The sequence below is a fragment of the Chaetura pelagica genome, unplaced genomic scaffold (genome assembly GCF_000747805.2).
Source record: "Chaetura pelagica isolate M959 unplaced genomic scaffold, ChaPel_1.0 scaffold105, whole genome shotgun sequence".
In the NCBI taxonomy this organism is placed as follows: Eukaryota; Metazoa; Chordata; class Aves; order Apodiformes; family Apodidae; genus Chaetura; species Chaetura pelagica.
In genome coordinates this window covers 3,001,350-3,013,641 of record NW_009953393.1, presented here as the reverse complement: position 1 = coordinate 3,013,641, position 12,292 = coordinate 3,001,350, and the positions used below count along the sequence as shown (strand labels likewise).

Here is a 12,292-nt window from a genome sequence, read left to right as displayed (position 1 = left end):
GATCATGCTGCCAGTGAGGCAGGTGTGTAAACCACTCTGCTTCCCTTGGAGGACCTATCATAATAACAGTATTACAAAACGACCTTTCAGGGTATGAACCACCTTCCACATCTAATTGTGAAATCTCCAATGTACTGCAAATGGGTTTACATGCCAATTGTGTGCCTGAAGAAGTCACAAAAATCTGTGTGGTTTTTTAAGTGTAGCAGTTTAAGATTTGCATCTACAGCCTTATAACTGAAGTCCAACAGTGCCATCCACTGCTTTTCCAAATAAAATTCCAAATATTTCTTCCTCATAGGGCTTTAGGGAAAATATGACATAATAATCTTGTCCTCTTAGTATTTTACATGGTAGTTATCAGATACAGAGTAAAATTTGTTTAAAGAAAGTCAAAGAATAAGAGCTTACATTAAATATTGCTAGGAGGACCTGCAAAGCAAAATCCCTATAGTGTGAATAATAAAATCTAAAATACTACATTTAATTTGGTCTTCTTTCTTACCCCAAAAATAATAAATATATTATCATCAAATACATCTACTATTATGATGATCATAATTCTTGTAACCCACTGTAATATAATTAAAGACACCTTTCAAGGTGCAAACTGTAATGGAATTTGCTTAGGTACAGTACTGAACACTAATGTGGTGAATTGTATTGGACACTCAATGTCCAAGCCTCTGCTGTCTGACTAGGTAACAAATGAGTTGCAGTTGCATCCAAACAGTCTTCCTCAGTCTCTGAATATCTGCTACCTGTTATATGCTATTTCTAGCATAGGAAATTTCATAGCAGCTTCATAATAAGTTTTAAGTACAGATCCATTAAACAGTCATGTTTTTTCTAATTATTTACCCAAATCTTGAATGTCAGGATCTCTGTCTTGACTCTGATTCAAGCTTTTCACAGATGCAAATAGGATATGAAACCCTTGTGTTGGGTTTCAAATACCTTTCCTCTGAGATTTTCAAGTTATCTGGCATGACCTGGGTTTTAGCTGCTATTACGAGTCTGAGCTAATAGATTTTACTGCAGAACTTTCTGGCTTTTTACCAGCAGTTGACATAACTACTTCTGTTTCTCACTTCTTCATCTGAAAGCATATGACTCCAGAATGCTCTTGAAGTAATCAAAGTGGCCTGCAAAACCATTCCTAAGACCTAAAAATTGCAACCATTGCCAGTCTTATAATTCTAGCTGCATTTTTCTCTTTTCCACCATTATATTTTCATGTCAAAAGAATACACAATATCTGTCATGTCAAATTAAAGTAATTTACTTACCAAAACCAGTAAATTACTATGATGTGAAATATTTCCAAACCCTTCTGAAGGCTGTTTGCTCTATTAATTCTGTTCTATTGTTAATTGACAAAGAAATAGAAGTTATTGAGCCATGTATATTCAGCATATCTCATAGAAACCTTTTGAAAGAACGTTCTGTCTGTGAAAGTCTAATAACAGTCCTTCAGGATAGCTTTCACAGCTGGGTAAATGTACCTCTTGGGGCTCAGGTTTTACCGTGTGCTTTTCTTAACTCCTAGTTTTTATGCTTTAAGACTATATATAAAGGAATAACAGCACTTTAAATCTTCCTTGGCTGTAGTTAAAAACACAAAATACTCCATGCTTACGTTTCTCCAGTCTTCTTATTCTTGATGTCTTCTTGACTGCAGGACTCTGTTCTCAGAGTAAGTGGAAATATGTATAATTTTTGAGGGGAAAAGGTGTTTAATAACACCAATAACTGAGTCAAAAAGCCAAAGCTGGACCAAATGGGTCTAAAAGGCAAGGTAAAGTTCCACTTCTGCCTGTATGGAGTAAGGTGATTTCTGAAGACCTAGCTCAGGCAGCCAACCAAGCATGTGGCTGAAATAGAGGACCTTTATTTCAGCAGTGCTTCAACCATTGCAGCATAGTTTTAGAAGGTCATAGTTTTAGATTATAGATTTCAAAAGCCTTTACTCTCCCACTCTTTTTTACGACCAGTAGGAGGCATGACAGGCTTTCAGGCAATGGGCTAAGGTTTCTGAGAACCTCTGGGCTACTTGCAGGATAAAAGATGGGTTAATTTGGTAGAGGCAGATTGCAGGAATCTCTTTGATACAGGTGGTTCCTTATCTTGCACAAAGCAAAGGTATTGCTGTGTATAGATTGCAAAAATAAAGGGATTAATTTTTAGATACAATATATCTTTTAACGTGCCAAAGTATTTTTTTAAATCTTTTTACTACTTTACATTTATCATGTTTGAATTATCATAGAGGTTTTTTGTAAACAGTAAGATTTGTGTACAAGAAACAGATACGTATATGTACGTGCACTGACTATTCCATATCCCTACAAGTACAGTGAGTTCAGTACCACTTATTTTATGAGTTCCTCATTTTGTAGCATTAGCTTTGAAACACATACAAAAAGTACCAGTATAGTGAAACAAACTAGAATATTTTATGAGTTTCAGCATTATGCAAGGTACAGGCAGGGGTGCAGAAACACCAAGTGAAAGCACAGTATTAAAAGCCAAATACATTTCATAGAAGAGTTCTCAAATATACCACTAACCAACACAGCAAGAAAGACACCTTGTTAAGAATTCTGTCAGCCAGCTTATTATACATTTCCAGTTATATATTTAATTTTGTTTTTCGTATCATGTATGCTACATCATGACATGTTTTTCTTATCCTTATTGTGTGCCTAAAGAGCATATCTCCCGGTGTGTTTGTGTAAAGCCCTGAATATTGTCTCCTTTAGATATATTTTCCCAATTGAAAGGACTATGCATAATACTTGAAGGGTGTGTTATTGGTGTTTCTTTTGCCATAAAGCACAAGTAATTCAATCCCATACCTTCAAAAAAGTTGATCATGATGTCTAAATAGCATCTTAGGTCCAGTCTGTATGGCAAATAGTATCACCAGGGCTTGTGAATTTAACATAGATGTAGCAATTTTGCAAGTATCCCTGAAGTTACATGGAAGGTTTGTGCTCTTCTGTGATCTTTGTGAAGCAAAATGGAAAACTTCATGAGGCAGCTTAACAGAAGGTGAAATAAAATGTTGCTCTCCTTTTTTCTTTATTGCCAACAGCTGCTAAGATTTCTGAGTTAGCTCACTGTAATATACGCACAGACTTTCTACCTGGGATGGTGATTACCATTCACCTACTTCAGAGACAAAATAATTATAATCTTGTACATTATCTCATTGAGCTGTTTTAGTAATAGACCCTCAGACTACCTCAGTGATATCTTGTATACTGCCACTATTTCACTTTTCATCTGCTGGACTGTATAAAACAAAGGTGATTTGGAAAATTATAATCTTGTACATTATCTCATTGAGCTGTTTTAGTAATAGACCCTCAGACTACCTCAGTGATATCTTGTATACTGCCACTATTTCACTTTTCATCTGCTGGACTGTATAAAACAAAGGTGATTTGGAACTGCAGCAACTTTTGTTTAAAAAAAAAAAAAATCAATTAAAATCAAGCACATAGTAAAACTTTGGGTTTAATTTGATAAATAATTGCATTTTAGGTTCAGGAGCTAGGAGCTCATGTTTTTACAACTGCCTGGCCCAAAGATAGGGCTGTCTGCTGCTGCTAGACCACAGTCCCTTATGTAGAGCTAAGAGTTAAATACAAATATCCCAGTGTTAGGGCCAGGCTGCTGTCTCACAAATGTGTATATCCTGTGGGTGCTGCCCTTTCTCTGGTGTTGCTATAGGCATTGATCTATGCAGAAATAGAAACAGTTCCTCCCACCAGTTACTGTTGCTGCTGAAGTGAGAATGATGTATGCCAGTTCTCAAGACATGGTGATCTGTGTGAGGATGAAACGAAATTTGCACAGAAAAAGCCAAGAGTGCAGCACACTGAACCAGCTGGAATTGCACAAAGACAATGTTATTGAAAGTGAATCTAGATTTTCTAATTATTATATTGACAAATTTATTATTTATATATAATGGGGACAATCCTTTTAAGAAGCAGTTACAGGAGACATTATGTCATGTATAGGACATTTTGCCTGTGTAAAGACTCTATAAGATGTCCCTCCTGTATGTCCCAAAAGACCAGAATTTAATTTGAAAATATTACTATTACAGAAAGCGAGAATCATTTCAGACATGTTGGCAAATGGTTTTCTTGAAGCACTGGTCATGAGCTGTTGAGGCTTTCTTCTCTGTTAGTAGTCTTAATAGAAATTACAGAAGTTACCTAACTACTGGAATTATTATAGCTACCATAAAATAATTTTAATCTGACTTCCAACACCTTCCTTCTCTGTAGTAGGGAATGAATTTTTTTAGCTGTCCTATTATGTTTACATAACAGTGCCTGTTTCCAAAGAACTGATCTTGTTTGGATCTCGTAGCAACAGCTTAGGTGGTGAGGGACAGAGTTACCTTCTAGCAAACATAATTGCCTAGCAACAGCTTAGGTGGTGAGGGACAGAGTTGCCTTCTAGCAAACATAATTGTGCTTTGGCCACAAAGAGGGAGAATTCAAAAGTTAGGCAACAGACCACAATGCTATAGCTATATCCTTCTTTTTAAAAAATATTGGGGTTTGGACCAATATCATGGTTTGAAGGCACTCATTTTTAAATGTTAGGTAAGGATTAGAAATAAGGTTTAGGAAGTATGGAATACCCCCGTATGGGAGGTAAGATGATGTTTCTCACATGCCAGTGCATTGCCATTCAGCTGCTGGCATACACCAAGTGTTTGTATTTCTGAGGAGTGCTTCATTTCTCCCCAAGGCTTTATCATTATTAGCCTTCTCAATTAGATTTTTTGTGTGAGCAGGATGCAAAGTTGAGGCTAGCATACATGGGTGCAATTCCTCAGTGCAAGGAGTGTCTCTTTAGAAGTCAAACAACTTTGATCCTGTCTTCAAGCTCTACAAGCAGGTGGAGTCAGAACATGGCTTTTCGTGCAGAACCTGTGTTTGGGCTAGGTATTTCAAACTCAAAACAAGTCTAAAACTTTGAAGACAAAATCAAGACCTGAATGTTGAGGCATGACTTATTTTTCACTTATATGTTACCTTTAAAACATTTTATCAGATTCTATTTCAAAATAATAGAATACCTCATTTAGTAGAATTACTTAATAATTTCATTATTATGTCATGCATATTTAAATTCAATCACTTTTTGCTTCTCACCTTATTAATTACATTTTGCTATTGAAATAGTTTGATTATCCTCTTCAGTGTCCTGTCTAAAGAAACCTTTGCTTACATGTGAATATTTTAAATTAAGGATAAATTAAATTCCTTTTTGCTGTCAAATCCAAATTGTGAAAATGCATTGCATGGCTTTGAAAATCAGTACACTCTATTAGCAGACCTGTCAATATAAAAAGTGCATTCCATTTCCCCTTTTTGCTCTAATAACCTTTTCTATGTTACTCAGAGGCAGTTCACATAATCAGAGTATATTGTCAGCTTACTGGAGTTGGGGAAGCATGAAATGAAAATCGCGTTAATATTGATCCAATTCTCTTACTTGCAAGTGTCCTTGATGTCCTTTCCACAGAGCAATAACTGTTGGTGTGATGTAGTTATTTTTCCTCTCAGCTATTAATGTACTTCTGTAAAATGGCTGGAAACGCAGTTAGGAAAATTTTATTGCTCTTAATTTTTTTTTTTTTCTTGTGTATCATCTTTGTCTGTTTAAGTCATCCACAGCACATCAGAAAATTCAGATACTTTCTGCAATTTATCAAACTACAGTATACACTGAGAGGCTGCATCTCAAACTGACAGGGATTCGTAAAGGTCATCAGTCATGAAATATGAATCCAGTCATGTGTGTACAAGTTATGGTGGCAAACTACATCTTAATCCAAATAAAAACATTTGACTGTTTTAAGTTCCTATTAGAAGGACTTCTTCTGGTTCCAGGCAGAATGGAAACTGTCCTTCAAGAGCCTGACATGCCTTGTAACATTTGCTGGACTGGGTATATATCCAGCTCTGTCACCTGTTGACTATTTATGACTGGTGCTGAATCAATGTAGGATCCCTTCTTACATGGTCAGAACACCTGAAATCTCAAATAAATATCATTATAATATTGATTACTTCTAAAAATTTATTTCATTACTGCTGTGGACTTCAAATTTACTATCTATAAACAACAAAAATAATTAGTGTCCAACATAGTAACTTCATCTGTATTTTGTGTAGGACTGTTTATATTATAAATATAAAATACTTTAACTGCAAGTATTTACTGTTTAAAAAGCCCTCAACTTCATCTGAGAAAACCATTCATTTTGGCCTTGCCCATATTCTCAGTCTCCTCTTTGGTATAGTTTGCATCTGTCTGATTTTTGCAATGCAAAACATCTGAGAATTTTTAAGAGGAAAATCTATACAACAGTAAAATATTTATTTACAAATGACTTGAATAGAGGAAATCATTTGGTCAGATACTAGGTAAAAAATTGCAGAAAAATGTCTGAAATACCTATAATTCAATTTTCAGGCATTTATCTATTGCAGAAAGCAAAAATGTGATTTGGTTTTACTTTTAGTGGAAGTAATTTCCAATACAAATGTATGCAATTTTTAATTTCTATACAATTTTTATAGTTTTTCTCCCTCATTTCTTCAAAGACCCTTAATAACGAAAATAAGATTTAGATTCCTCTGGCTTTCATTAGATCTATTAAAAACAGCCTTCCTTTAATAGCAGTCACTTCTCTGATTCTCTGGGCGAACTAAATTATATGCCAATCAAAGTTACCTGTTCCAGAAACACTTTGCAATTTAAAGAGCAACTCTAGCAGACACAGGTGGGGACAGTTCATCTTGACATGCCAGCACCAGCTTGCTCCTCAAAGCCAGGTGGCCAATCTCTTCAGCAGCCCCATGGATACCTAGTGCACGTTTCCCATGAAGTGAACACAGTCTTAGGAAGGCTGACTCTGTAGCCGCAGTGGAAAGATTAGTCTGGGGTGGAGTGGTCACCATGTCAATGATTTAATCTTGCTGGGTTTTGTAGAGGTCAGTTTACAGACTCCCAAGCAGCTGCTCTCCATAACTGTGACCGCTGAGAGGGTCCCGGTGCCTAATCAAGTTAGTTAAGATTAGCAATGAAAGCAGAGGTTTAAACTGTAAGATTATATAAAGCAGGAAGATTATCTCATGAAACTTTTTATAAGTATTTTCAACTATTAATAATGTTGAACGAACAAAAGAGGCAGATAATAGTGTTGCATTTTAATTCTGTGCACAAATAAGATTGATTCTTCCTGTCAAAGTTAGTTTGTACAACAAACAAAAAAAATCTTCCAAAAAAAAGCATAGCTTTCAAACTCTGTTCATAAATTATATTTTACCTGTAATGTAATTCCATTGTTCACATCATGACCTATCAGGTAGCTTCTGTGAGGAACTAATTCTGAATTCCTTTATTTAATAAAATATTAAAAACTTACTTAGGTTATTAAAATTTGGCAATAAAAGCAGCATTCTACAAAGTAATACATACCAGTGATCTGTAAGGAGAAAAAGCAACTTTACCCTAAAAAGTTTCTAAGAAGGTCTAGGCTTCACAAAAACTGTACTTTGGCTGCTATAAAAGAGAGTTTTTAATTAAATGCAGCATTTTACTGTAAAGAGAATGGACTTTACTTATGTCAAAATGCTCCTTTAGAAGCCACATAAAACTGTAAAAGACAATATATGAAAAAGCTTTCTTATAGAAAAGAAGAACACCATCCCATGAAGCAGATTTCCAGATGTTTGGAAACATTAGAATTTCCTGTCAGTATATTTAGGTAACATTAAAATGAGGTTAACTTTCCATTCTGCCATCTCTCTTCAAAGATCAAAGAGGGCTCACTGCATAAATTGCCTTATCAGTAATTCGTTGAAGTAAACTATGGAAACAACTTTATAAGAAGCAGTAGTCTCCTTTTGTTGGTTACAGTATGACCAAGTGAGCTTTCCTTAAAATGTTACATATTTTTACCTCATTTTAAGCTCAACACAAAGAGAACAATTTAAAATGCTATGTTTGAATATGGCTAGAATAGAGAACTGAAAACTCCTTCCCTGTGTTCAACTAAATTGTATTAATTCATGCAATGTCTCATAAAATAAGGATCAATAAACAGAAATGTAATCAACAAAATGCTATGTTTGTATTGCTAATTTTAAAAAAATATATTTGGGGATGGTTTTCTAGGTTTGAACACAACATTATCTTTGAAATTCATACTGCATCCCTAGAGGCAAAAATTCAGATATTACAATACCCCCCCCCCAAAAAAAAAAAAAAAAAAAAATAATTTAAATATTGCCTGTATTAAATACTTCTGGAGGCTGTAGCTGCAAAATAGCATGAGATTTCTCTGCTCTTGGGAAATTATTAGGGGTTTTTGGGAGGTAGGTACGGGTTTTCTTTTTGTCTGCCTAATAATTTCTGTTTAAGGAAAAGTAGTGCTACTGGAAGAGAGATTAGAGAATTTTTGGCAATACTGTAAGAGTTTACTGTGCAGCTCATATAATGTTTCAGACACATAAAATACATGCCTTTCGCTGGAACTTGGGGTTTTGTAAGGGAGTGCTGGGTGGTTTCTTCATTTTCTTTTAAAGATGAGCTCTTTTCAGTTATCTTAAAGCTACTGTAGAAAGACCATTTTCAAAATGCAATTTTTTTTTAATTACCAAGATTATAACAGGTGTAAAAATAGGTGGTTGGTTTTTTTGTGTTGGTTTTGTTTTGTTGTTTGGTTTGGGTTTTTTTTAATCACTGATCTAGTCTTATATATACATTCTCTTGAAATATCTTTAAGACGGACCCTGCAAGTTTCAAGAAATTAAGGCAGCAACTTCAGCTGGATTTCAGTGTGAGCTGAGTGACTTATTTTCTTCTTTGCAAAATATAACTTTAATAAATACTTATCGGCTTATTACAAGGTTTCTTTCTAAATCCCAGTCTAGAAAAACATCTCTTAAGAAAGTGTTTGATATGGACAAGAACTGATAGCTTCTGCCAGTTCCAGTTCTGTGCACTTCTATGTCAAAAGGTTGCTTTCTTGAAATTATATCTAGTTTCTTTTTTTTTTTTTTTTTTTGCTGTTTTAATGGATTTGAAACATTTTCTGACTGTCTAACTGACAGACTCCTCATGCCTTAAAAAGAGTTTTAAATTAAATATCTGGAAATTAACTTCATTTCATAGTGATTTTGCTGAGTCTTTGAAAAAATAATTTGAGTTTTGATTTTTTTAAAATATGTTGAATCATTAAGTATTAATTTATTAATCTCTCCTTTTGATATGATTTTTTAACGATACCAGACATAGTTTTATGTCATATAATTTTTTATTCAGTTTGTTGTCTGGTTTTAAAGAGACAAGGTTTATTGTTTTTTTCTTTTTACTGTTATTTGGAGAGGCTGTCTTATTTGAAAACCTTTTTGAGGTTGTCTTGAAATACGAAAATAGAACATCTGTGACAGATCTGTTTTGAACATATTTCACATTTCAGGATCCAAGGAGATCTGGTGGTCTGTGGTATTCGCTTGTTAATTTATTGATGAATGGGTAGAAAGGCCACGAAGTGCACTCAGTACAGCACGTCTTCCAAAGATAGATGATCTCAAATAAATTCTATTCCCAATCAGTTTTTGATTTGTTAGGTGTTAAACCATTTCTTTGTAAGGACAGTGTTTACAAGCCTTGTAATGAGACAGCCCTGAGAGACCTTACTCTTCTTGCTGTAATTTTGATAAATGGAACTCTAATTCATAAAGGATATAGTGATTGAAGGGCAACTCTGGGTCTCGTACACTTTCATTTAGATAAATGTACACCTCAGTACAGCAAAACTGAGGTGCACTCAACAAAGTGATAAATTTAAACAACAGCCAAACCAGAGCTTTTTTTTCATCAAGACAAAGAAGCACCATTTGCCATATTTCTTTTAGATAAATGTATGTTTAATATTATAAACCAGAATGGATTTTAGAAACATTTGTCTTGCTGCTAAGCTCCAAATTTGCCAAACTAATTTAATGCCTTCTATTTTACCATGTTTCCTAAATTGGTGTATGGCAGTGTTTCTGTAATCTGGTAACTGGAGCCCTCATCAGAAAGAATTTAAAAGACACTGCATTTTAGATTCTTCTGATGCATTTTAAGTCTTAGTAACAATTTGGGTTTGGACCACTTTTTCTTGTAATTTCAAAAATATATCTGCTTGCATAAATAATGTTAAATAACTGTCATTAATCTAACCAGTTACAACAGAAATGGTTGACTCTACAATTCATCCAGATTAGTACTTTTGAAGTTACTCACTTTTAGATTATCACATTTCATAAAGCTCAGACACTTTTGCAACACTCACTAGAACTAGCAAAAAGAGAACAGTATTTTCATGCTTCCTTCTTCTATCATGTTCGTTCATCCCAGGCCCCATCTCCTTTAGTGTCAAATCCTTGATAGAAGGAGCTACTGCTTGCTAAGTAAACACAAGTGTAAAAAGATCCAGAACAATTCTGATGTAGTAAAACTGAAGGTCTGTTACAGCACATTACTCTTTTGTGTTTTACCAAAACTCCTACAATTACTTTGTGTTAATTATGAAAGAAAAACCCCAAACAAGCAAAACAAACTAACAAAAACAAAAGCAAAAACAACAACAAAAAAACAGAAAAAAACAACCTAATAAGCAAAGAAAAAATCCCGAAATGTACAAAAACTTTTCCAATAATTAATTACTTTGATTTTAAATTAGATGGATAATTGCAGTTATTTGTACTAATTAGTAACCTATGCAAGAGTGGTAGGGATCACAGCCTAACAGCTGAGCACAGCAGATCACAGTGTATTTGTAGATATTGTCTTAATCACTATCAGAATCAGTATGGTCCCAATGAAGAGAGCAACAAATAGGAAGATTAGAGATGTTGTCCTTAATTTTGGGCATGGTGAAAAAAAATGAGGGTTTGCTTATTTGGTTGTCTTTACCTTGCTCTGTGGTTTCAGAAATAGCAATTGGGAAAACAGCGATAGTATACAAAGATTAATATTAGGTAAGGTAAGACATGAGGTTGTCTCAACCTGTACGGGTCCAATATCAAGTGGTATGCTAACAGTGATCTTCAGAGTAAACACACTAACTGAAAAATATACCTCCAGCATTTTTATTTATATGATGTGACTCTCCTATGCTCAAACTAATTAAAAGACTTATAAGAATAGAAGATAAAATCATAACACCTTCCCCACTGTTAGTAATTAAAAAAATGCCTGACACATCAGTTCCATTCCATCCATCGGTCTGCACTAACTGATCTGCTTACTATATTCCTCTTTATTGTCCTGTACTAACATGAGGCCAAGCATCTTCCATTGGGCTTTAAATAATGATTTTACATCTGCCATAATACTCATCATCATGTGAAGTTCAGGCCTTGTGGAAGACAAACAAAATCCACACATGCCTGGTTTTGCCCTAACGTCACTCATTTTTCTGTATCTTAGTAGTAAGCAAATCTCCAAAATATCATACAGAAAGGAGAGATGAGATTTGGGCTTTATTTCTTGACTGGCAGAACTGGAATGCCCGTATCTTTTACAGTCCAAAGTGAAAATTCAGGGTTTCTGTTTAGGAAAAAGACAAAAAACTTTCTTTCCTGAGGTTACTGTGAATTTGTAGTACTGCATACAAAACTAATGACCTCTCCCCATCTAACAGAAAACACCATGCAGATGTCACAACAGTCCGTGAAAGCTATTTATGATATGAAAGTTTCTATCATCTGACCACACTATGATTAATTTCTTATAGCATGCAAATAAACTCTGTCAAGTGCTAGTAGCACCTTCCCAAAATATAAGATAGTATATCTCCTGCCATAAGGAGCCATCAGTCTGAATACAAGAAGTCAGTTGTAGGCAAGAAGAAAGGGTAAGACATTCCTATGAAGTCCTTTGAGGTAATTGGCACATGTCCATACATCAACATTTTTTATTGTGCTTCTTAAAAACACACACACACAGATGCACACCAAAGTTCCCTCACCATGCTTGTTGGTTTATTGTCTTTTTTGGATCTCTGCATACCCTGTCTTGTTGTTACACTATGCTGAGACAATCCATCTCCTGCTTCACCATCCTGTTTGTCCTATCTCTAAGATTAAAATAATGACAAATTTTGAATTCTCAAACGTAACTCCGTTCTTTAGAGTAGGTGGCATGAGCTCTAAGAGGTCAGTCAAAGTCAAGATACCAGGAACCCAAGAGAAACTCC

General features: G+C 34.8%; 1 protein-coding gene across 1 annotated transcript in view; it reads left to right on the top strand.

Moving 5' to 3' along the window:
• The window catches only part of NBEA (neurobeachin), a 516,495-nt gene that overhangs the window by 323,496 nt on the left and 180,707 nt on the right, over nucleotides 1-12,292 (top strand). The gene's annotated exons all lie outside the window — the stretch shown is intronic.